This window comes from Candoia aspera, chromosome 1, assembly GCF_035149785.1.
Source record: "Candoia aspera isolate rCanAsp1 chromosome 1, rCanAsp1.hap2, whole genome shotgun sequence".
Taxonomy (NCBI): Eukaryota; Metazoa; Chordata; class Lepidosauria; order Squamata; family Boidae; genus Candoia; species Candoia aspera.
The window spans coordinates 98682281-98704266 of record NC_086153.1 but is presented as its reverse complement, the minus strand read 5'-3'; the positions used below and the strand labels follow the sequence as shown (position 1 = coordinate 98704266).

The window sequence follows — 21986 nt, the reverse complement described above, 5'->3', positions numbered from 1 at the left end:
AGGAAAGGTGATTGTCACTTCCATGACAACGGCCTTACCCTGCTTTGTTTCTTTGCAAAAGGAAGATCAAGGTTCTAAGGCTACAGCCTGGATACAATTATCTGGGAATAAAATAAGCCCCATTAAATTCAGTAGGGTTACTGATGACTACAGGTGCATAGGATTACACTGTCCAACTAGACTTTCTTGTTAAGTGTATAAATGAAGCCATACAATCATTGTTTAAAACCTAAATGAGTTCATATACTGTATTCTTAATTCTGCAGTGCACAGGAAACAATCTGAACAGTGAAATAACTTTGAGAAGGGGATTGGCTTATTATTTCCATGCTTGAAAACAGACTATTTTATTCTTTAACATATGAACTATGTATAAAGCAGATAGATAAAACATGTAAGAGACTCTAGTAAATGTTTAATAGCAAAGTTAGATGCCATGGTTAAGATGAGACTTCCCACAGTATATATAGATAAAGCCAACATCCCACAGCTATCTCTCTGTGAGACTTAGCCTCTTTCCTTACTTGCATCTAAATGCAGGACAAACATGCTGTGGCAACCTCTTTTAGCTGCTGTATCCCTGTGACATTGTCCCCATCTCATCCATCCACAGGCAGCATATCTGAGGCAGCCTTTTCTTTTTCTTTTTTGTCATGTCAGTCTTGACTCCTGGCGACTGCCTGGATAGGTCCCTACAGTTTTCTCAGCAAGATTTTTCAGAAGTGGTTTACCATTGTCTCCTTCCTAGGGCTGAGAGAGAGTGACTGGCCCAGGGTCACCCAGCTACCTTCCTGCCTCAGGTGGGACTAGAACTCATGGTCTCCTGGTTTCTAGCCCAGTGCCTTCCTCACTAGGCCAAACTGGCTTTCTCATCCTTAACTGCCTTGGTGTTAAAGTAGTGATTTCCTCCTTAATCTAAAATGTAGATTTTTCATGGATACAATCCAACACACTTCACTGACAGTCCACTGACCTTATGGGGTGGCATCATCCAATAGGGATGGCCATTTTAGGCTGATGTGGCAACCTACATTTTAGACCCTACTGATCCCTGGTCCCTGTTTTCTAGGGGCATTCTGCTTTAGGGAGCAGGAGAGTCTGATTTGTTCACACCAAGCTCTCTGCCAGTCCCCACCAGGTCTCTGAGCCAGTCCCTCATGAAATGAGAGAGAAGTGGCTCCAGGCTGCTTTGTAACACAACTCTCCCTGCCCGTGCCACCAACTGGAATAGCACTGTAGGCTCTCTTTGATTTCTTCTACGAAAAATATTTTCACAAAAGCAGAGCAAGTTTGGACAGAGATCTAAACTTCCCAGTCTAGTCATTTGTCAGATTTCACCTTCTTCCCAGCTTCATCCAACTTTAAAGGAAGTGATTGCAAGATGTTTTCTCACTGACTGGTCATGTGATAGGAGAGGAGGGAACACATAGGTGGGGGAATCCAGCAATCCCTGTCATTAACATGCCTTGTACTCTTAAATCATGTTTGCAGGCATTGTACCTGGGGCAGAAGAGGAATTGTCGTCAACACTGATACTCTTCGATCATTAGCCATGCTACCTGGGACATGAACGAGTACAGTGCAGTTGAAAACATTTAAACTAGAACATATTGTACATGGGTGCATTATTTGATTTTAACCAAGGTAGCTTTAAGAATACTTTACAGAAAGCACAACTTCAGTTTGAAAGTGGCTAGAACTGTATTCAGTATTACCTTGTAAAATGTATAAATCCAAAATTCTCGATTGTGTCAAACAATCCAATAGGAAATGATTAATTCCTCATAATCAGGCCAAAGGGTATAATTAAATTTGTGTTATTCTGATTGGGAGAGGTATTTATTTTTATATTAGATGCTGCTTTCAGAAGTACACAGCTACTTAACAACTTCGTATAAGTGCATCTAGGCAGGCACTTCTAATGCTATAAAACAATAGGTGTAGTGGAGCAATTCATCTTTAACACATTGGGGGGGGGGGGCTGAAAAGGAAAAAAAAAAGAGGAATTAATGGGAAAACACAGAGAAGTTCCAAATGATGATACCTGGACTCCAGGAAGATATTTCTGCTGTCATTATTTTGGATGATGGCTTAACAGATCAGGTTGTAGGCAAGACCATTTAATTTTAAACAGCATTGCCATTTTGCAACTGATCAACAAAGCTGAGCTTCTACAATGACATCAAGTCCAAATGGTACTTAAATCAATTTCTTTTCTGAATACTTTCTCTGCTATACCCCCAGGGGATATATTTTAAACTGTTTCAAACATTATTCTACAACATGAATTGCATTTTACACAGCTCAGGTACAGGGCTACAACTAGTGGGGGGGCAAGGGGGGCATGTGCACCAGGCGCTGCACTGGGGGGGGCACCAAAATGAGTGCTGGGGGCGCGCCAAAATGGGCGTGGGATCCATGTTTGCCCCAGGTGACACAGACCCTAGTTGTGGGCCTGCTCAGGTAAGTCGAAAAGTATGCCCTTGTGGGCTGTACTTCCAGCATTTCAATTTATCAACATCTCAAGTGTGATGGATACCTTGTACAAGGAGAGGAAGTATCCAAAATAATTACACTGGAAAGATAAATTTACACTCGGTCTTAACAGTGGATTGTGAATATGTTGTTTATTTGTGTGTAAATAGATCTTTTTTTAACAGTTGGCAAAGGAGTTTTGAACAATTTGATAATTCTTGTGTCGATACTAAGTTTCCAGGCCTTTTTTTAAAAAATCAGATAATATAATATTTTTAGTTATTAAAACATATGTTCTACTAATATTTGAATAGTACTGAATGTGACATTTGTATTTATTATCATTTCTTTTATTTTGTGAGCTTGGTAAAGCAAAACCAAATAAAACTAAAACAAGAAAGTTACAGATTGTTTCTGCACTTCATTGATGATACTACAACACTTTATCTTCCTGAATCACCTGTTAGAACACTTCAGTGAATATGATGGTGGGGGGAGCTGACAGATCGTATGACCCCTTGTTTAATAGTCATTGAGTGAATGAATGAATGAAGAGTTGACTGTTGCTGTGGATTCTGATAATAGAAAAAACACACTATGCCTATACATCACTCTTTTGTCTTTTAATCTCAGAAAAATACTTTGAGCAGTTCATTGCTCTTTACAAATTTGTTGCAGAAGCATTTAATCAGTTCTCTGAACAAAAATGAAATATGACAGCATTGTTGATGTCACTTCTCAGAAGTTCCTCCTGGAAAAGCTATGTGTTGGAGACCAAAAGAAGCTTGAAATATCTATCCTCTTAAGAAGGAGGCTTCCATTCGAACATTCAGCTGAAGTATTTGGAGCACCTTTTTAATGGTGCTTAGCCCATGAGAGTACATCTGGAGTCACTTATGCAGGCCATGAAAAGAGCTGGACAGGAATGTTGCTGTTTGCTCCCCCAGCATGTACTGGAATCCATGTCATGGTCCCTGTTTCAATGTTCCTGTGAACGTCGTAACCAGTTCCCATGCCATGCTGGTGCTGACACATGTTACTGTTTGGGAGGGGGCTGCTCTTGTTCGTTGTACCAGGCACTGATGTAGAGACTTTGGAAAGTCTATTTGGGTTACCTCGCCTGTTCAAGGACACTTTCCCGAAGACTGGCAGGAACCGTTAGAAGCACCTGAGGCTGCAAGGAGTGGACTCTTTCTGACTCGGGGTGGGGGGAGGGATTGGAACTGTTTAAGCTTTAATTGTTTGAGAGACCCGTGTTTTTGCCATTCTCAGCTCTGCTCTTGAACTTGCATGCTATCCAGTAATAAATCAGATATCCATAAGCTTCTTGTGTGAGTCTGGTTGGAAACCTGGGTAGGCGTTCATCACAATCCAAGCTACAGAATGAAGACCTTGCAAGAGCCTTTTGTGGGAGTTGGGAACATGGAAGTGGAGGACACTGTAAATGGCTAGCTACCAGAAAGATAAGCAATGATCTAGTGGAGGGGGAAGGTATATGAGAAGGAGGAGCAGGCAAAAGAGAGAAGAAGTGATGAAAGGCTAGGAGAACAGGGAGCTACAGTGTTAAATTGCTTAAATATACAAGATGTTATGCTAATCATGCTCTTTCATATTCACACAAAACATTTTGAATTCATAATATAGACACTGCTTGGTTGGTTGGCTTTAGAAAAGTTTTGGAATGTGCTGGCTTTTTAGATGGAATCTTGGTTGGTAACATTTAAAGAAAGAAAGAAAAGCTCGATCTTGGACTAAAAAAGATGGCCTGTCCTGAAAGTGAAATCAGTTCATTTTCCCAATTGTTGATAGGAGTAACAGAACCTCTGTATTTAGTTAATATTCTTTCTTTCTTAATATTCTTTTATTGAAACAAGCATTATGAGTCATGAGGAATCTGATATTTCTGCAAATGAAGGAATAGCAGCCCAAGTGGTACTTGGTCAGCTTATATCTCATTGTACTCTCTGATCGCTGATAAAAGGCAGACTGGTGGCTGAGGGAATTTATTGGATCAAGTGCATAAAAGCAAAAATGTATTGTGTGTTCTTGCAACAGAAGCTCATTGGGAAATTAGGTTTTTGAAAGCAGCCCAGAGCCATTTGGGAAATGGCAGCATATACATGCATTTAATAAAGCACAGATCATGAGGACTATTAACAAGAAGATTGAGAACGGGAGCAACTCTCCAAAAAGAATCAGCTGCCTCATCTGATTTACTAGCCTTTCCTTGATGGGAGGAAAGTGGATCACTTCTTGGTTTCAGTTGTGCTTTGTGGCTATGTTCTCTCTTGTACAGGAGATTTGCTGTAAGGCAGCAGTGAATATAACCTTAGTTGTCTAAACCAGTGGTCAACATGTCATGAAGATGGTGAATGGCATTGTTAAAGTGATGGAATCCACAAGCAGGGAAACATCTGTGGTTAAGGTGCAGATTCCAAGTGGTGCAAAAGGCCGTTCTAAAATGAGAACTAAGGAGCCTTGTTGCCTGGTCCTGAACACCTCAGTATGTAACGCAACAACTGGATTATTAAACCACATGGATTTACCTTACCCTTGATTGATGTAGAATAATTCATTAACATTATATTGAACGAAAATAAGATATATATTTTATGTCTATGGTGTTTGTGTGTGTGCATAGAGGGGGTAGTGAATTTTCTGTCACAGATTGTGGGGATCACTTGTCATAGTCCCCACATGGCAATCTACATCTCTGAGCTTTGCAACCAGGTCCAGCCATAACAATGTGGCAGAAGAACTACAAACTATAAACTCAAACATTTTCTGCTGAGACCAAAAGTGAGGTCTGGTTGCTTTAGTCTAGAATTCTAAGAAGCTTGTTTATGGCTATGTTGCACACTGCACCCATGTTTTCTCCTGTATATTCTTATATGTATATGTATCCGTGCGTGCGTATGTATGTATGTGTGTGTGTGTATGTGTATATATACATATACATATACATATTTCCCACTAAAGAACCATGTGAAGGTAAGGATAGTGGAGGGGTATATTGGCAGAATGTTTAGACTCTGTAATTTACTTATTCCTAAACATTGTTAGCCGTTTTTTTATTATATAAGAGAACTAAAAGTCTGAGGAAAATAAAAGTAGGTGTTGTAGTACACTAGGTTCAAGTCTACCCTTCATACCTGGGTGATTTCAGGCCAATCATTCCCTCTCAGCTTAATCTACTTCACAGGGTTGATATGGGATAAAATAAAGGGAGACTTTCCTTCCCCCCCGCCCCAAGCTATCCTGAGCTGGAGGAAAAGTGGGATATAAATTATATAACAATGATAATAACATACAATGGGATTGAGTATATTATTATTGTTGCTTTTTAAAATTATTATGTACGGTGGGATGTAGCAGGGTGGCTGCAATGCAAAGCCTTAGTGAACTCCTATCTATTGAATGGGTGAACGGTAAGGAATTCTATGGCCTCTGATTCATTACTCCCCTGCCACTTTCCCTGTTTTCAGGTGGATGGAGAGAATAGAGGATGAAATGTAGCTCTCTTATTTATGTATGTATGTATTTATTTATTATTAAATTTAACCACCGCCCATCTCCCCACAAAGGGGGGACACTGTAAATTATAAATCAGACTTGTAACAGAATGCTGGCTAAAACTGAAAATAGAAACCGGTTTTCCTTACAGTACTTTGCTATGTTAATAAAACAGGAAAAACTCACGAGAGGTATTTTGAGTCCTAAGTGGTAGCTCCCATAACCCACAAATGCCTGTGACATTTGCCTTTGAAAGCAGGTTAAAAAAAAAAAACCCTCTCTGGATGCTTTGGCTAGACCAATGTTTTAGCATGTTGTCCTTGGAATATGAGTGTCAGCCTGAGCTGCTGCTTTGTGGAGTTTGAATCTTATTCAGACCCTCCTTGGACTTGTCCAGATCTCTATTTCCTTCCTTTCTGTCCAATTCATTGGAAAGAAGTAAGAACCATGATCGATTCAGGGATGACAGAAAGGATATTTAGTTGAGGCTCACAATCTCAAATGGGAAACTGGGAAGGAGAGACTTAGGAAGCGAGAAGAAGATTCATAATCAAGGGATTTGCCGGATGAAGTGGCATGCTTTAAAGGAAAGGAATTTGAATTACAATTCAATGCCTGAATATTCAGAAGTAATTTTGATTGACTTCAGTTAGATTAACTCTCACTAGGATTTTTATTTTTTAGCATTTAATACATTTGAGAATTCTTGAATATGTACCACAACATTTATTATCAAGCCACAACTCACAGTCACTGAAGTACCCTGCATTCCAGCTGTAATTGCTCCAATTAGATCATTAATCTTGGACCAATATATTTATACCTGCAGGGCATACAGTTGATGAACTTCATGTCTTAGGAGACAGTGTCATCATCAGTGAGGAGCCGGTTAAATCAATGCAAAGGTGCTAAATCATAATAAATGTCCTAACATAGAAATGGTGATTATTCATTCCAGGCTGCAGGAAAGGACTGCCCATATCTGTTTGTGAAAGAGTTAAATCTCACATGAGAAATGTAATAAAAGAATCAAGAACTGTGTCTTATGTCCCTCCTCCTGATCTAAAACAAGACCTTTAAGAAAACTACCCAATTATATTTCTACAATTGCTTCTAAGGAAGCACATCCTAAATGAGTAAAGCATGCATTTTATTGCATTCTTATTTTAGAAATCTCATAGTTTAAAACTGGCTTTTTTGGTATCTATAAGATAATCTTATTATTTAGATTGGAAGTTTATATTTCTTCTGCATTTTGGTCATTGGCCATTCATTACCCATTCTGAAATGAAAAACCACTCAGTTGTCAGATTTTGTACAAAATGGAAGGTATTCTGATCATTTCAAGAGGAAATACACATTGATACTTTCCTATTCATCTGGTTTGCAAATCACACCAAGTTATGATTTGATTAACCCTGATTCACAGAAAAAAGCACAATTTGCATATCATGCTAAGCTATAAATCTCAGCTCCAATTACATCATTAATGGAAAACCCAGATCACAGACTAGTTGGGTTTATACATTATGGCTCAGTGCAATGTGTGAACGCAATAATTATGATCCTATTCTATTTCTGTAAAATGTTGAATTGTAACATTCATATTTGCAGTTTCCAACTTGTTTTCTCTGCGCCTGCTTTAACACCTGAGATAGCTCTCTATTTTGTACCATCTCATTTGGAGTGGTGAGAAGAAAAATATTTTGTTTTGCTTTCCCATGTACTAGTATTTAACAGCATTCAATTTTACAGTGCTTTAGCCATGGAATAAATAGTTGAGCAACAATAACAATTCAGCCTCTATATTTTTATGTCATATATATATATATATATATATATGTGTATATATGTATATGTATGTGTGTGTGTATATATATATATATATATATATCAAAAATAATCAAGGAGATACACATCTAGCAATCACACACATTTATTAAATTGACATTTCATATTTTTTCCCCTGCCGATTTGATAAGAGGTTCATGAATATATTTAAATACATTTTTCTCAAATTATTTGACACATTTCTTATTATCAGGAAGAATCAAGCCAAACTCAGCCATTTTTAATAATGTACTCAGCTTGCAAAGCTCCACTTGCAGCTAATTAATCCCAGTTGGTTTTATATTCATCAGAACTGAATAGGGGAGAAATAAAAAGGGGGGAGCCCTCCCCATCTTACGATATCCTCACTCTGTCAGTAGGATTGATTTGAGATGATGATTATATTAATTATCAGAGGATCTGCTTGGTTTTTCATCATAGTAATCATTTATAATGCACATTTTTATCTGTAATTGTAGTTCTAAATGACACTGTAATTGCCTGCTCACTGTTGGAAGCGTGTTTATGTGTAGATAAGACAAAGTGAGGAAATGGCAACTGCTAACACGTGCCCTCTGCTCATTCAACTTAGAACTAAATTCATGCAATAAATAATCATTATGCTTGAGGCTCTAATCCAATTATAAATTAGTCATCATAAATTTCCACTGGAAATTATTAAATTTAGGGCTAGCAGATCAGGACTGCAAAAATTAAGACACTAGACAGAAGCAAAAGGAGTTTTTGGCACCCCTTTGCTGCCATCTCGTGATGCTCCAGACTTTTGTGCTGTTTGGGTTTCTTTTGGGTGGGGGGAAGGGGTGTCTTTTACTCAGTGTTGACTCCTGGTGACTGCCTGGACAAGTCCCTGCAGTTTTCTTAGCAAGATTTCAGAGGTGGTTTGCCATTGCCTGCTTCCTAGGGCTGAGTGAGAATGACTGGCCCAAGGTCACTCATTGTAATGAATGCCTATTCTAAATTGCCTCTGGGTGTGGGGACGTTCCCAATTTAAAATCGCCTGAATTTTTGCAGGGTCCATTTCAATGCCCTTGTCAGACACCCTATAGCCCAGATAGTCAAGTTGGGTTTTTTGAAACTCACAGTTGGAAAGTTTGGCGGAAAGTTTGGCATAGAGTTTGGCATTTCTAAGCTTGCTTAACACCTGTTTGAGGAGGCGTTCGTGTTCCTCCTTGGTTTCAGTGTAAATGAGAACATCATCTAAATAAACCAAGACTCCTTTAAACAAATGATCATGTAATACTTCATTAATCAATTGCATGAAGACTCCAGGTGCCCCTGCCAACCCAAAAGGGAGGACTTTGTACTGAAACGATCCTAGTGGGCAATTAAAAGCAGTTTTCTACTCATCCCCAGCTTTTATGTGAATGCGGAAATAGGCTTCACGAAGATGGAGCTTGGAGAAAATCTTGCCCTTAGACAAATGAGCTAACATGTCCTTCATGAGCGGAAGAGGGTACTTCTTGCAAATTGAGACGGAATTTAACCCCCGATAGTCCATACAGAGTCGAAGCATGCCATCTTTCTTTTCCTGGAATAGCACAGGGGCCCCAACTGGGGAATTTGCAGGTTCAATAAACCCCCTTGACAGATTTTTGTCAATAAAGCCCCGTAATGCCTCAAGCTCCTTCTGAGTCATTGGATAAATTTTTGGCTTGGGCAATTGAGCGTTGGGAACCAACTCTATCGCACAGTCAGTTTTACGATGGGGGGGTAGCTGATCTGCTTCCATTTCCCCAAAGACGTCTGCAAAGTCTTGGTATCGATCGGGCAAGCCTTCTAAAGGTGCCAAGCTAGGGCGCGGCATGACAATTGCAGCCCTTCCAACCCCCGCACGTGAAGCTCTCTCCGCTGTAGGAGCTTGGTAAAAGCCATCTTTAAAAGTCACAGTTCTGTGTTCCCAGTTTATAAATGGGCTTTGATAGGTCAACCAGGGGATCCCCAGAATTACCAAGGGATTGCCAACAGGTGCTACTACAAATTTTAAAGTCTCACGGTGGCTGCCCATTTGCATTGCGACAGTTCCAGTGAAATGGGTTGCTGCCCCCCCCCCCCCCGTTGAACCATCCAACTGTGTGAAGATCAAAGGCTGCTGGAGGGGAAAGCTAGGCAGGTCCAAAGCAGCAACCAGATCAGGGCGAATCAGACACCTGGAACACCCAGAGTCAACTAAAGCCCAGACCTCTGTAGTCTTTGTGCGGGAGCCCAATTTCACTTTTACTGCTAAAGTGCAACAGTCAGCACTCACCATAGCATCCTCGCGCCCATCCTCCTCCACCTGCCCACAGGCGCTCTGCGTGGCAGGTGGCTGGTGTTTCCCACCGGCTCCTTAGAGTCATCTTCAGCCTCTCCCAAGAAGTAGAATACTTCCTCAGCGTTGGCTGCACCCTTGGCTGCTGTCATCCACCGCGAGGGGGGAGGCGATTTGGCCGGCAGCTTGCCCGCTCAATCTCCAGCCTTGGCTTTTGGGCAATCAGCTGCTCGATGCCCTTCCTTTCCGCATCGGAGACACTGACCCCTCGCATAGCGCCGATCTCTCTCCTCTTCACAGGCTCTATAGCCTGGCCAGGCAGCCGTTGCAGCACTTCGGGGTCCCCTCATGGTGGCTGGTGGTTTTTCAGGTCGTCTGGTTTGCATGAAGGTATGCTGGGCGTGCTCAGCCTTGCCGGCCAGACAGATCCATTCATGCAATGACTCTGGGTCGTCTCTACACAACGCCCACTGCAGGACGTCCCAGTTGAGTCTCTCTTTAAACCATTCTATTAAGGTTGACTGAGACCAGTCGGGGATTTTCCCAGCTAAAGCCTTAAACTCCAGGGCATAATCAGCTACAGACAGCTGGCCCTGGGTAAGATCCTTCAGCACCTTCTTAGCTCTTGCCTTGGCCAGAGGATCCTCAACATGCAGCTTTAACGCCCCCATGAAGTCCTCGAAATACTCAAGTTCAGGGGAGTCAGCCTCACTTAATTGAACATACCAGTCAGCTGCTCGACCCTTCAACTTGGTGGCAATGGCAGTTCTCTACCAGCTCTGCCTGGTAACCTCTCTCTCTCTGTCTGTCTCCACCACCACCCCCATACACACTTTTTGTGATCTGAAAGAAAGGTTCTCTTGTGACTGCCACCTTCTGCTACAAATTAATGCAGCACGTTTGCTGAGCTTAGTCGAGGAAGAGATTATCACATGTGTGGCCAAAATGCAGTGAATGTGTTTTCAAAACAGAGTCATTATGCCTGATGTGTAGTTTTATATCAGAGCAGTCACAAAAGGTTAAAAGAAGACTTTCCAGATGGTAGCAACAATAGAAAGAGCAGTTTATGACTGCAGAAGTGACTTCAGTATGAACAGGAGGGAAAAGAAGGTCTTCATAATCAGTCACCCTCCACCTCTCCAGTCCCAGGGAAGTACATGGAGTGGAGTTTTGCTTTCACTTTTTCTGTTCTTTTCCTTTCAGGGCATTCCATGAAAAAATAGAAGCCTACAGACCAATCACAGGCTAAGGGAGCCTTCAGCATATTTCTCTCTAACTCTTTTGCAATAAAAACCTTTGACTGTTTTTATTACTTTGAGCAGAACTGATACTATTTTGCCAACTCTGTGCCATGGGTAGCTTCTCAGTGGTGCCAACAACAGCCACATGCTGGCAGCCCTGCCATTCCAGCACAGCATTAGCAGAGACCAAAGCTCACTTGTTATCCATTGCTCCTTCCCTCTTTCCTCCCTCCATTGCACTGGCTAGCCCGGCTGACAGGTCATGTAGGGGGGAGAAGCATGTGGGCTGAAGCAGGAGGCAGCACCCTGATTTTCCTTGCACTTCTTTCTCCGTACTTGTGTCCAGTGGGTTGGGCAACTGGCTAACTCTCCATTTCAAAGCACCTGCCTGCACACAATAAGGAGAAGAACTGGTAGTTGGTTTTCTCTCTGGCAGGTGAAGCTCAGTGGGAAGAGAAATCAAGTCGGAGGCTCCGCCACTCACTTTCCTTAACATCTTCCTTTCAGGGCAACAGTCCCTAAACGCTTCAGCTCATCGACCCCTTCACAAAGTTTCAGATTGTTTACTGACCCCCAAACATTTATTATATGAAATTATATGAAATTATATTATATATTATATGAAAATAATTTAATAAATACTATGTTAACTAATAGCACTATGAATAATAACAACAGCAACAACAACCGCTTGGATAGTCCATTGATATTGGCCACTTTAGAGAACCCTGTTTTAGGGGATAAAAAGGACCTGGACTTTGAAGGGGGGCTGAGGCAAACAATATAGTATGGGAGTTCAAAGAGTAAGAGCTCCCCTTCCGCTGCCCCCCCCCTTTGGAGGGGAGGGGTTTAATAGCAATGAAATTTGTGGATCTCCTAATTGGCCACTTACTCTGCAGCCAGTTGGGTCGTGTTTCCCTGCCTGCAGGAACATTCCTGCCCCTAGAGTTGCATTCTTCCAAATTGAGAAGCTACTTTGGAAGTGAAGTAGCACTGTGCACATTGTATATTGCTCCACTTGGGACTGTGGGTGTAAGAACTGACACTTTGGATCCCAACAATTGATGGAGTTTTTAAAGGTTAATAAAAGAACTCCAAGCAGCTAACAGCAATCTTGCAGAGTAGAAGCGTGAATGAAGAAAGGAACTTGCACATTAAGCTTAATTATGTTCAGAAAATAAATTCAGTCTTCACACTGTAGTTAGATGAAGAAAAATAAAGATAGTTTACTTTTATTCAGTAGATCTGGATACAGGTAGATTCATAGTAGAAAGCACTTAATCATCACTGGTTCTTTGTAGACACTTTCTATGTGGAATAGAAAGGGCGAGGAGTTGCATTCTGCAGCCCTCCTGCTTGCATGTCTGCCCATGAGGGAATGGAGATTATTAATCCCCAAGCCCAAGAAGGAGGAGGAAGTCAGTTGACCCACGTGACATCCCACAAGCACAATAGAGATGCGATTTGCTAGAGTGACCCTCTTATGCTTAGGAGACAATGCTGAGTTGATCCCTGATAATTCCAACAATAATGACCTGACTCATGCACACTTGAAATATGCAGAATTCAGATTTATTGAGAATGTGTACAGATGAAGAGAAAAGCTGCAATTGAAGATTCCCTACTAAACTACCTAATTAAAACTCCAAATTAAGACTCCACAATTAAAACTTAGCAGACACCCCACTCCCCACTTACATCTCTTCCCACCTAATTCCAACAGTCAGTCATGCCAAGCACAGATGTCTCTGATGGTACGACCTTGACTTCCCCCCTCAGCCCAAACAGAATAGTTTCACACTCTTGGTGTTCCCCCTCCCAACTGGTTCTTGACACGCGTTGGCTCATCATGGCAGATGAACATGATCTGATGATTCATCAATCATTTGATTGTGGAGTCTGACAGTGGGACTCTGGGTTGGTGGGTTGGCACAGGAACACATGCCATAGTGACCATGCCATCAGGACTGGTTCAGCATCAGCATATAGGTGGGCTTATTCAAGGTGGTAATGTCCTACCTTTGGAAGGAGGGATTTCCATGTGGCAGGGAAATGGTGTCCCATGCTCTGCAACAGTGCTGGAGTTGTTAGACCAGAAAACACATTGCCAATTTGTGCATGGATTATAGCCTACTCCTTCCCAGCAGCACAGCCACAACATGCATGCTAGTGGCTCAGGCAGGAAATCTTCAGTCGCAGCCAAAGCCAGGCACCCCTGTGCAGGGATTACTCTTCACCAGCACCAGCTGGTAGAATGTCCACTCCTTTGGCTGGTTGTGGCTTCAGGATACCTTGTGCCACTTTTTTGGAGCCACACATGCATTTCTGGCTGCACAGAATGTGGTGCAGTTCCTAGTACAACAGGCATCATGCAGGATTGTAGCCTGACCTGGCATTGTGGGTTATGACACACTTGTAGTCCTGTCACACTGGCTTTGCTTTGTTTCCACCCTCTGTTGCTGAGTCTGGAAATGCCCTGCCTGCAGTTCGATTGCTATCCTTTCAAACACAGAAGTTTCAACAGCTGAACCCCAGATTTCCAAGGAATTAATGGTCTCATCTCACTTCCATATAGCCCCAGCGACACTTAATAGGGATTGGTGCTGCATCAGCCATAATGATGCTGATCTCAGGGATGAACACAGGGAAATGGAGCCAAGCAGTGGTGGACTCAAGAGCCAGTTTGTGTAGTGGTTAAAGGCACCAGGCTAGAACCCGGGAGAGTGTGAGGTCTAGTTCTACCTTAGGCACAAAGCCAGCTGGGTGACCTTGGGCCAGTCATTCTCTCTCAGCCCTAGGAAGCAGGCAATGGCAAATGACTTCTGAAAGCTTGCTAAGAAAACGGCAGGGATTAGTCCAGGCAGTTGCCAGGAGAGAACACTGACATACACACACACAGGTGGAATCACAATTCTTGTGCTATTGGCACAAAAAAGGTGAAGCCAAGTTAGCAGAAATAGGCACTTTATCAGTGATCATTTCCATGGGAGATGGAGGGTTCATGACAAAATCATCTCAAGTCATCAGTGATTGAGACATCATTGACCATCTTTTGGGAGGGCTACAAGGAAATGGTGGAGTGATGGAGTGCTTCTGGAATCTAGTCCTCCCCATATTCTCCTCCAATTGGCCATTAACTGCCATAAGAGGCTGGGGCATTGCTCCTGAAATGCCCCTGATTCAAAACTCCATGTAACTACACACCACAGTTCAAAATGGGTGAACAAAGCACACACAGGACAGACATCTCCAAAATGTACCCAGAGCAACAGCACCGCCCCACAATCCAGCATATGGTATGATTAGTGGCAGTTCGCCATGAGTTTCAGGATGGGGAGCAGTGGCATTCAGTCACTAGAGCAATGAGATGATGGAAACCTTACATGAACTTGTGATGAACAGGGAAGGTCAGCTTGCCAGAGTCAGCCTGTGAAGGGGAATGGGTGGCATAGCTTAAATGAGATAAATATTGGGGATGTGCAATTGTATTATATTTGTGTGGCCCCATTGCACAGTCTGCCAGTTGAGCCAAACAAAATAAGGAAGGAATGAAGCCTCGGGAAAACAGATTTTGTGGTCCAACTGTTGCACAAACAAGGCGAGAGTGTCCTCAGCATATGGTCAAAAAAGTCAAGATGATGGCCACGACAGTTGTGAAGTTCCACCGTATACATATATACCCAACAAAAACCAGGAGCTTCAATCGCACTATCGCAGCTGTCGTCTTGACTTCTTGACCATACCCTGCAGACATCCCAGGCTCCAGGGGAAGGGGATGGTCCCAGACACATTTGTAGAACCAACCGGAGGACCCAGTTACTGGGTCATCCCCGGTAACCAGCCCACCAGGCATCCACACGCCACTCGCTCCCGTAGGAGGCGCGCTCTGACAGAAAGCCCCATTGAGGAGCTTGAAATCGCCACCAGGGAGCCTCGCTTGCGGGCGGGATGCGGACGTGGTAGGCAGGACTCACTGCTGGTGCAAGCGTAGCGGTGTGATTGTGGCCTCAAATAGCTTTTCTGCTACAGTACACATAAACAACGATAGAATTGAGACTACGCCTTCAGAACGATTGACATGAATCCCGCTGATTTCAATGGGACTTAGCCCTGTGCAAGATTGCAAAGAAATTAGTTGAGATTTCTCAACGGGCTGACATTTCAGAGGATAAAAAACTACAGTAGAGTTGATGTTCACGCGATCATCCATAACATATACTTTTAAATAATCTCTGGATTGCTTTTTGTACGTTCCCACAACTCATCCACTATTTCCCCAATACCAGAAAACAAAGAGCCAATTTAGATCAAAACAACACCGTTCTACAAAAAGGAAAGGCGACTCTGAATTCCCCCCCCCCACACACACACACACAATCTGTCCTGCTGTGTCACCAGATCCAGTTTCTGTAGCATACGGAAATCCCTTCCTCCCGGCGGGAGGGGGGAGCCGGCAGAAAGGATTTCACAGGATCCACTAAGAAGTCACCGAGACTGAGTGCCCGCCTCCTTCCCTTCCTCATTCATTCCTATCGCCAGCTGCTGGTAGATTACGACGGCCTCCTTCCTGGTCGTTAGTCTGCGAGGCTGCCTACCCGGTCGGCAAGCGGCTGGCGCTTAAGATCGTGGAGCAAAGCGGAGGCAGGCCGGGAAGTGCTGTGGGGCGAGCGCGTCTCGAGGCCGCCGGCGCCGCTTCCCCGGCTTTTCTTCGTTTGAAGCGACAAAGCGGTAAGTACCGGACGAGTGTCTGCCCTCCCTGGGCTGGGGCAGACCCCCAAGTTTTTCTTCATAGATTGGGGGGCGGGGGGCCGTGGACGCTCAGAAGCGAGGGTACCATGGAAATCTACCCAGGCTGCTTCATCTCTCTCCAGTATTTCTGCTTAGAAGAATAAAGCCAGACGTGAGCGCCTTTGAAGTATACTTTACGATCCTTCCTTGAGTTTGCCCGGTTCTTGTTAGCCGAGGACTGCGACTTTTATTATGCCGACCCATTAATAATAGTAGTTGCTTCTGACTCAGAAGGGGAGGAACAAGATGGGAATTGTTGAAAAGCACGACACTGTGGCTCGGGAACGCATCCCTGAGGAAGCCGAATTATCTCCACCACGACCTGGCTGGCTACTTTTTGGATGCTGCTGGGGTTCAGTTATCATGTCTCCTTTAAGGCCACAGTCTGCGAATACCTGAGTATAGTTAACCTTGGCTAGAAAGAGGGCATGTTTAAACTGAAGATGTATTCTAGCCAGGGGGAGCATTTTAACTGCAGGTGCTAGTGCAAACACCAACAGGTGTTCATCCCACAGTTCTTCCAAGGAAACCTCCAGGGACTCCATTAGGCTGCAGTCCTTCGACACATTTATGTGACTGTGAAACATTTGCTTGGGCTAAACCAGGCTGTGGCTTGTTCAGCTTCAGCATAATGTGTTGTGTGACCCCAATGGTTGTTGCTTATTTAAAACCACAGTTAAGCAAACAATGGCTTAGTGGGATGTGAGATTGATGTCTTATTGAACAAAGGGGGAACTTTGAAGTTATGAACTGTGCAAGGCTTTGTGCCATCAGAGGCCTTCTGAACTGCTGCTTTGGGAACGTAAATTGTTCACTCCTAGACTGAAAACTTTGCAAAAAAAAAAAAAAAATTACAGGATGGTAGGTCAGACTGAGAGTGGCTTATCAAAAATCAGCAAGTAAGCTTTAGGGTTTAATCTATAGAACTGCAGATGTATTCTAGTGAATCTAAATCATATAAGACTCTGAGCTGTAGAGACTTAAGCATCAACCACTCTGTCCCCCCATCCCATTTGCTTTCCTCCTGTTTTTTTAAAGCCTCTTTCCTAATGAAGAATTCTAGTAAAACTGAAAGCTTGCATCTATTGTGAAACTTCAGTTGGCCTAATGAAGGCATTGCCAAGGCGGATTTGTGATCTGGATATATTTATAATTTGTGGTAAAGGAAAAGGATTTTGCACATGATCAGAGGCACTCTTTTTAATTCTTTTCAGAAGGATAGACATTTTGCCCCACAAAATGTACAATATCACATTTATGGCATCTTAAATAACAAATGCATTACAGCATAAGCTGGGGTGGGAGACAGCTTATGCCATAATGAGACTCCTTTAAATTATTTCACCTATGTACTGATAATTGGCTGTCAATTAATTTAAAGAGTTGCTGAGAGAGCAGCTAAGTAGTGAGTTGGGCAGCTCCCAATTGAAACATTTTCCCATTCATGCCCCAAACAAATTACTTTTCAGCTCACCCCTCTACCAACTGATGATAATGTCCTGCCTTGAAGGGTAGCATGAATTACGTTTATAGATAGGATGTGTCGTCATGTGGGGCAACAGATTCCTGTGCTGCTTTTGATCTATTTCATTTATATCAATGCTGCTAGTAATGGTGAGAGATAGTAATGGGGGGGGGGCAAAGCTGGGGATCAAGGGTTTTGCATTTTCCCATTCGAGCCCTCTCAAATCCAGGCCTTTAAACATTAAAATCTTTCTTGATTTCATTATAATTGCTGGGATAGGATAGGTCTTCTAGTCATTTTCCTGTGCATCAGGCAAAATAATGTTGCTTTAAAGGAGATTGGTTTTGTTCTGCAGTGCTATTTCTTTCCCAGAGAAAAATGTAGAAAAGCACTAATGGCAAGCATTGGTGCTGCTGATATATTTTTGATTAACCAGGGCAAATAAATAGGAAACTGCCAGGGAGAAGTAAGTATGCAGTTATTTTGACAAGTTAGGTTTGTTCTGAAATAGTTAACATGGGGAGAAGAAGAGCTTTTGTCAAAAATACTGCAGGGAAATATTGCCTTTTCTTGTTTATTTTATTTTACTTGTTCCATCCTCAAATCTAGTACTTAATTACTCGATTCTCTGAGTGCTGATCATTTGGCTACAGAACAGTACCATCCATTTTCAAAAGAGAAATAAGCAGCAACTCAAGAGAAGATCCTTTAAAAGGTTTTTTAAAACCTTAACAAACTTAACTTACTGGTGGGGTTCTTAAAACAAACCATTGAGGACTGAACATCATCAGAGGACACAGGAGCCTAACTCAGTAAAGGAGAAAAACCACACAAAATATCCAGAGGGTACCCTAGAATGACATCTTTTCTTGACCAGGTAGAATCTTGAACAGGAATACTGCAACATTTTGTTACGTATCTCACTTCTATATTTTATATGTTTCTGCAGCCAACTGGTTTGCATTTTTTTTCCAGTAAGATTAAATGATAAAAGATGAAACCTGATTTTAATTTGTGATGGGAGTCTTTTTTTTCTTGATCATATCATGTGAGCTGTAAACCGCTAAGAAAAAAACTCCATTCCCTAGGCAGAGATATAATCCTAGTTCTGCTCCTGGGCTTTACTTGAATGGAAAAATGTGCACTCCAAAATTCCTAGTAAAAGTAACTTGGGAGGGCAAAAATATAAATAAATCTGTTCTGTGTGATCAGTAGAGACAAAGTAAAATCTCCTTCAACTTAAGCTGTCCATGCAGTTTTCTTGGCAACAGCCTGAAAGCAAAGAATTTCCTGTGCTTTGTTTATGTACACCAGGAAAATCTTTGTGGGGTGGGTCAAATCCACCATAGACGTAGCTGTGTTTTGTGGATCTCTATAGAGTAAGACATTGCGAAACTTCACTTCCTTCCTCTACCCAGGGTTATTTGGAGTACTAGGACATTACAGATAATGGGAGCTCCGGGGTTCTTGGTCCATGTCTGTGAAGAGGCATAGCTGACACAGTTCCTGCATGTAATGCTGACAGAGAGATAGGGAGAAAGCAGACTTACTTGTATTTGTTATAAGGACTCTGTGGAAACTCAGAAGGAAATATTGTGGCAATTTAGAATAGTTGTCTCTTGAACAATGTGACTGATTACTGTGTTTAACTCAGATCAATCCACTGTAAGATGAAAGTCTTTTCTTTGAAGGTTATGGACCATAATCTACCACTTTTGTCCAGTGGGGGTTAGTAGATAGATGCTTTTTGGCGTTCTAGCCTAGGGCTGAGAGAGAATGACTGGCTTAAAGTTACCCAGCTGGCTTCCATGCTGAAGGGAGGACTAGAATCTGGGTCTCCTCCCCCTAGTCCAGCACCTTAACCACTAGAGCACATTGGCCCTCATTTTGTCTGATTACTGGGCTCTAGATTTGAAGGGCAATGTTTGGCAACCTGAAAGTTCTTTTTATTTCTTGGCTTAATGAATAGCTTTACATGGCAGCTAAATTTGACATCTGGTTTTACTGTGGTGTAAGCAAGCAGAAAATCAAGAGGTAAAGGATTTGTTGTTGTTGTTGTTGTTACAAATTTATAGCAACGGGATGCAATACATGACCTACTAAAACCTAGATTGCGCACCCTTCAAGTCCTTCCAAAAGTTGGTAAAAAATTAGCCACCTTAAGTGCCCTCTGGGTAAAAAGAGGGCTATACATCAAATTAATAACATTTAATATGATGCACTGAGAAAGCAAAAATGGACAACTTTAAAAAATTGCTTTTTTTGCAGGTGAGACTAATATGTCATTTTTTTAGCAACTTAGGAATTAATTCATCTTACTCCTTTTAAAAATGTCAAGTCATCTATTCTTTGCCTAAGATAAATGTATCCTTTACATACTTAAGCTTTAGAGAATTGTTATCTATAATATAGCTTTAAGAATGTACACTCAGTTTTCCTTTTAATCAGCAGTCATTGATCTGCTTTAAAGAACAGCTTTTAAACCAGAGTTTACATTTCAGACCTGCTGCCAAACACCCAAGACTATTAGATTTTATAATTTAATGATGAGTACTGTGAATACGAAAGCTCCACATGTGTCATTTGTTCAAACCCAGCCACAGTTTATACAATTCTAAGAATTAAAGAAAAAAACCTCACAACTAGGATTATATGTCTGTGTTCAGCCCAGCCTTAGAGGCTCCCTGGGGACTGAGCTTTCCCCAACTTTTGACTGCTGTTATTTCTTTAGATATGACTAAGGCAATCGAGTTATATGTATTATTCTTTTATGTGAATGAAAAGCAGGATTGTGACAGCAAAGCTTATGAGAAGAAGCTCTCCCCCTCCATCAAGTTGATCAGGTACATTTTCAACAGCACTGTAGTTAGCAGGATTTTTTTCCCCAAAGAAACATCATAGGTGCTTAGTATTAAGCCTCTGCAAGTCAAGTCCCATCTGATTTGTTGAACTGATCTGAAAAATTGAATCAATTTTAAACCAGTTTGAATGTCTGAATGGATTTGAGATGGATTTGAGATGGATAATTGACTGTCCAAGAACTGAGACAGGCTGAATGTCCAGTTTGATTCAGACAAATATCTTATGTGCATGTGCAGACACACGGTGTCTGCAACAAATGCCCAGGCTTCAAAATAGTGGGCATGGTTGGCAATCAAAGCCCCATTCCTTTTTAACATGTGCCTCACACTTTGCATGTACGTAAAAGGGTGAGGCATTATTTGCCCAGTTGCGCCATTATTTGGAGCCAGTGACAGTCACCATGGATGGGATGTCCTGTGTACAGAAATCCTTTTCATGATCTGAATCAGATAGTTTGATCAGATTAGACAAATTAAGCATTCAGAGCTTCCATTAAGTTGACACAAAGATTTGCAGAACTAACAGCATACACGTGATCCAGTGTATGATGTTATGACTTGCTCAGTAAAATGACTGTTGCACGTGATGCCTTAATGGGCAAATGTGAAATTTTGTTGCACATAAATCATCTGGTCCTGGTTCTTTATCTCTGGCTAATTCAAATGCATTGCTGCTTTTGGCTTCTTTAGTGAGGCTTTAAAAATTTGCTGGGTTTTTTTTTACATTAGGAATTTGCTTTACTAGTAGGCAAAACCATTGCAGGAAATCACCAAATCCTATTAGCAAATAAGGTTTAAAGTAGTATTTTAGCCAAGATTAGCTGTAAATATCTTGAAAATATATCTGGAGCACAAAACAGGATTGTTAAGAAAGGTCTTAACAAAGACAGTGCTGAAACCAAATTGGAAGTACCTTGAAGGATTATCTCATGAAACTTCTATAATGTGGCAGGATTTCTGCATATCTAATTATATATGCATGTCTCTTAAATTACTGTCTATATTCTTAAGAAACTGTAAGAATACACCATGAAAGAAAAGTTACCCTTGAAGGGTTGACAAAAAAACGATTATAAACATAATGCAATATCTAGTAGAATGCCCAGCTTCCCCAGCGTGTCAACTTAGGTTTGCCAATGCCAGCTGAAACCAGTCCTGGAGATTCTCCCCACCCAATAAATGTTTGCATTGACTTAACAACTGCTAATTAAAATTAATTGCCTGTAAAGTAAAGCTTCCCACATACAAACACTAATTGATCCCTCTCCGCATATACTAATCCCATACATAGAGCCATACAAGTCCATGCAAAAAAAACATACATATGCGAACAGGTTCATTCTGCTCCATTTTTTTTAGCAGATTCCTTAAAAAAGAAGGTTAATATGATTCTGGATCATATTAAAGCTGCATATGATATTCTTGGCTGCAGTAATTTTAATGTATTGAGATATCACAATTTATGGATTTGGAGGGTTGACTATAGCTGCAGATGTGTGCTATAAAAATCCAGACAAAGGATGTCAGCAAAGGGCATATAGAAA

The 21986-nt window shown here is 41.8% G+C and overlaps 1 protein-coding gene across 1 annotated transcript in view; it reads left to right on the top strand.

Moving 5' to 3' along the window:
• The first annotated feature begins 15974 nt into the window (after positions 1–15974).
• The window catches only part of PKIB (cAMP-dependent protein kinase inhibitor beta), a 40521-nt gene continuing 34509 nt past the window's right edge, over positions 15975–21986 (top strand). Inside the window, exon 1 of the mRNA XM_063310524.1 lies at positions 15975–16056. The gene's annotated coding sequence lies outside the window, so the exon portion shown is untranslated. The remainder of the gene's footprint in view (positions 16057–21986) is intronic.